Genomic DNA, 6,030 nt, shown 5'->3' with positions numbered 1-6,030 from the left:
TATATATAATATATGTTATATATAATATATATGTCATATATAATATATATATGTTATATATAATATATGTTATATATAATATATAAGTTATATTTAATATATATAAGTTATATATATAATATATAAGTTATATATATAATATATAAGTTATATATATAATATATAAGTTATATATAATATATATAAGTTATATATAATATATATAAGTTATATATATAATATATAAGTTATATATAATATATATAAGTTATATATAATATATATATGGTATATATAATATATATATATGTTATATATAATATATATATATATGTTATATATGATATATATATGTTATATATAATATATATGTTATATATAATATATATATATGTTATATATATATGTTATATATAATATATATATGTTATATATATATATGTTATATATAATATATATATGTTATATATAATATATATATGTTATATATAATATATATATATGTTATATATAATATATATATGTTATATATAATATATATATATGTTATATATAATATATATATGTTATATATAATATATATATGTTATATATAATATATATATATGTTATATATAATATATATATATGTTATATATAATATATATATGTTATATATAATATATATATGTTATATATAATATATATATGTTATATATAATATATATATGTTATATATAATATATATATGTTATATATATAATATATATATGTTATATATATAATATATATATGTTATATAATATATATATATATAATATATATTATATATATATGTTATATATATAATATATATGTTGTTGCAATATTTTGGAGTGATAATGGGGTATGATCCCACACAGTCGGACGATTCTATTTATAAACGATGCTGCTAAGAACTGACGAATCAAATTAATTCACGTTCTGCTGCAAACCAATCAGAAACCAGAATTGCTTCATAAATATTAAACCTTTTCTGGAGCAATTTCACATGTCCTTTCCCGGGTTGCGACACGGTAAGAATATTTTGTTGTGTGGAACTGTCTACTACAAACAAGTCACCTCCCAGGACTTGTGTGTAACAGCGAACCATCTGAAACTCAAAATGGCTTACACTTCTAGAGGTTATGGGCCCAGCGTCCGTCTTTATTTCGATGGATCCGAATCAAAGTTCGAATTGTGGCAAGTTAAATTTCTGGGATATCTACGAATCCAAAAGCTACACAAAGTACTGGAAACACAACCTTAAAACAGAAACGACCCCGACTTCATTGAAAAGAACGCAACTGTCTTTGCGGAATTAATACAGTGTTTAGATGACTGAAGTCTATCACTGGTAATGAGAGAAGCCCTGGACGACGGCTGCAAAGCATTAAACATATTGAGAGAGCATTATTTATCGAAAGGAAAACCCAAAATTATTTCTTTATACACTGAACTGACCTCTCTAAAACGAATGGAAGCCGAAACTATTACTGATTATATTATAAGAGCCGAGACAACTGCAAATTCTTTTAAAATGTCTCGTGAAGTTATAAGTGACAGTCTGTTAATTTCTATGGTCCTTAAGGGATTACCGAGTGATTTCAAGCCATTTGCCACCGTGATAACCCAGAAAGAAAAACCCATGACTTTTAGCCAATTCAAGGTGGCACTCAGAAGTTACGAAGAAACCGAAAAAATGATCATAGAAAAAAACGAATCCACAAATATCATGAAATTTAAAAATGCACACATAAAAACACCAAAATCGAATTATACCCATGCCAGGAATAAAAAACGCAACTTTGCCAGAAGCAGGTTTTTTCCCAAGAAAAGTACAAAAGTTGTTTGTTATAATTGTGGACGACCTAATCACAGAGTTTCCAATGTAGATACAGGACTCAAAATGGCGACTACATTAAAAATGTAGAGAGCTCTGTTAGCGAACATACATTTTTATTTTCGTGTACATTTGATGCTTCAACAAACAATAATAATTTTCTTGTCGATTGTGGGGCCACGGCACATGTGATTACAAAGGAATCTGATTTTATCAATTTTGATCCCAACTTTAAGCCACAAAATCATTTTGTAGAACTAGCTGACGGGAGTCGAGTCAATGATATCGTTTTGAAAAGAGGCAATGCGAAAATCTCGCTAAAGAACAATAAAGGTGAACAGTGTTTCTGTATTCGAGAAAACGCTCTTCTAATCCCAAAATTTAAACAAAATATATTTTCTGTACAAGCTGCCACAAAACAAGGTGCAAATATAAACTTTAGCCCCAATAAATCAAAACTGGTATACTCGAATGGAACTGTATTCGACATTAAAGAAAATGGAAGACTATATTATTTAAATAGCGTAGTCCCATCAAAAACCGCCTGCCATGATCTACAGACATGGCATAAAATTCTTGGACACTGCAATATTCCTGATATCAAAAAGTTGCCGACTGTAGTTGATGGAATGCGAATACAAACATCAAAATCCTTCAACTGCGACGTCTGTACGCAAGGGAAAATGACAAACTATCAAAACAAGATACCAGACAAAAAGGCCAAAAAAATCCTATCAATGGTGCATTGTGACTTGAACGGTCCCATAGAACCGATGGCCAGAGAACATTATTGATATGTGTTGAATTTCGTAGATGATCATTCAGGTTTAATAATGGTTTACTTTTTAAAGAACAAATCTGATACCCTGCTAGCAACTAAGAAATATCTAGCCGACATGGCCCCCTACGGTGAAATCAAGTGTATTCGGTCTGACAACAGTACGGAATTCACCAATAAAGACTTTGAACTTTTACTAATTAACCATCATATCAGGCATGAAACATCAGCTCCTAGATCGCCACACCAAAACGGGACTGCTGAACGTGCGTGGCGGACACTTTTTGAAATGGCAAGATGTCTACTCATTGAATCAAAACTCCCTAAAAACCTCTGGACGTATGCACTTATGGCGGCAGCCTATATACGCAACAGGTGCTTTAACAAAACACTATCTAAGACTCCATATGAATCTTTCTGCGGTAAAAAAACAAATTTAAGCAGAATGCATATATTTGGTTCAACTTGCTTCGCATATATAAAGAAAAAGAGTAAATTGAACATTAAAGCCGACAGAGGTATATTTCTTGGATACGATAAAAACAGTCCAGCCAATTTAATATTTTTCCCCGAAAAAAATAAAATAAAAAGGAATCCGGTGTGTAAAATTCGCAGACGCGTTTGATTGTAAAGACGAAAACCCGTCATATGAAGAGGATGGAATTATATTACCTCAAATAATTAGAACAAACGAAAAGAATAAAAATGACGGAGACGAGTGTCGATGATGATGATGATGATGATGATAAAGTCGAGAGATATCCCAAAAAGAAATAGAAGACGACCCGATTTTTTTGTGGTCGACAATATAAAAGATTATCAAATCGACTATTGCTATTCAGTGGAAAATGCCCCAATAGATTGAAATTTATATTACCCCTCCAGAGGGATTTATAATGAAAAATAAAAATAGCGTGTGGCGACTTAACAAGTCATTATATGGTCTAAAGCAGAGTGCTCAGTGTTGGAACACAGTATTCCATGATTATATTATTAAACAACAATTTAGACAATGCGCTGTAGACCCCTGTTTATATACCCAACACAAAGACGATAAACTACTGATTTTGGTTTTGTGGGTCGAGGATATTTTAATCGCATCAAATTGTGACATAATGTTACCTGATGTTAAGAACAAATTAAGTAAAAGATTCAAACCGATCTTGGCAAAATATCCTGGTTTCTGGGGATAGAATTTACGCAAAGCAAAGGACTTGTTACGATGACTCAATCGAGATACATCGACAAAATACTATTTAAATTTGGAATGGGAGAGTGCAAGAAACGCTCTACACCGGTCGAAAATGATATTAATAAAAATATACACACAGAATCTGAAATAATAGATGACACACAATATCGCGAAATTATAAGTAGTCTTATATATTTAATGACTGCAACCAGGCCCGACATATGCTATACAGTAACGAAACTGTCACAGAGATTATCACGACTGACAATGGAGGATTTAAACAGACCTAAACAAGTCCTACGTTATTTAAAAGGAACTAAGGAGCAGAAGTTAGTATTTAGAAAATCAAGAAATCCCCTAAAATTAGAAGGTTTTTCGGATTCAGACTGGGCAAACGAAGAAGATCGCAGGAGTGTATCTGGATATTGTTTTAGACTCTCAGAAAATGGGCCTATTATTTCATGAAAATCTAAAAAGCAACAGATTGTATCTCTCTCTACGTGTGAAGCAGAATTTATCGCGATCACACACACGACCCAGGAAGCACTCTACCTTAAAAATATCCTGAAGACTATTTTAGAGCCAGAATTGATTACAAGCCCCGTGGTAATTAATTGTGATGATCAAGCCAGTATAGTCTTAGCACAGAACACAGATGATCAATCAAAGATCTAGGCATATGGATATAAAATGCCATTTCGTAGAAAACGAGATAAAGCTACAACGTTTTTCTCAAAACTTGTTGGTGAATTCGACTGAATAATTTTTTTTTCTTTCACTGCCCTGTATGTATATAGATTTCTATATATTAAAAATACAGACCAGCGAAGTTCCAGTTATGAGAAGGCTCTTACTTTTTTGCATGAATATCGGTGGATATCCCTAGGGGTAATGCTCAGAGTATATAGATTTCTATATATCAAAAAAAAAAAAAAAAAAATGGTCCTGGACAAGACGTTAAACTGTATCCATTTTATTTTGTATTAACACTTTAACCTACTAATACTTTTGCTTAGAAAAAAAAAATCTTTGTAATTTTCCTTTTTGACGTTTGAACACAATTAAAAATGGCGTTTTTTTAAATGCTAAAATTCTAAGATCAAAATGATTTCTAATTTGTGTTATGTCTAAGTGAATATAAAAATATATATTTATTTTTGAGCAGAACAAACACAAGGGACTTCCCTATTATAAAAAATAGGGAGGATGTTGCAATATTTTGGAGTGATAATGGGGTATGATCCCACACAGTCGGACGATTCTATTTATAAACGATGCTGCTAAAAACTGACGAATCAAATTAATTCACGGTCTGCTACAAACCAATCAGGAACCAGAATTGCTTCATAAATATTAAACCTTTTCTGGAGCAATTTCACATGTTCTTTCCCGGGATTCGACACGGTAAGAATATTTTGTTCTGTTGTCTACTACAAACAAGTCCCCTACCAGGACTTGTGTGTAATAGCGAACCATCTGAAACTGTTCTGAAACTCAAAATGGCTTACACTTCTAGATATGTTATATGTATAATATATATATATGGTGTATATAATATATATATGTTATATATATAATATATATATATGGTGTATATAATATATATGTTATATATATAATATATATATATGTTATATATATATTATATATATATGTTATATATATAATATATATATGTTATATAATATATATATGTTATATAATATATATATGTTATATATATAATATATATATGTTATATATATAATATATATATGTTATATATAATATATATATGTTATATATAATATATAAATATGTTATATATAATATATATATATGTTATATATAATATATATATATGTTATATATAATATATATATGTTATATATAATATATATATATGTTATATATAATATATATATGTTATATATAATATATATATATATATGTTATATATAATATATATATATATGTTATATATAATATATATATATGTTATATATAATATATATATATATGTTATATATAATATATGTTATATATAATATATATATGTTATATATAATATATATATGTTATATATAATATATATATGTTATATATAATATATATATGTTATATATAATATATATATGTTATATATAATATATATATGTTATATATAATATATATATATGTTATATATAATATATATATGTTATATATAATATATATATATGTTATATATAATATATATATATGTTATATATAATATATATA

Source organism: Euprymna scolopes, chromosome 14, assembly GCF_053919585.1.
Source record: "Euprymna scolopes isolate OS-2025 chromosome 14, ASM5391958v1, whole genome shotgun sequence".
Lineage (NCBI taxonomy): Eukaryota > Metazoa > Mollusca > Cephalopoda > Sepiida > Sepiolidae > Euprymna > Euprymna scolopes.
This window is presented reverse-complemented; position numbering follows the sequence as displayed.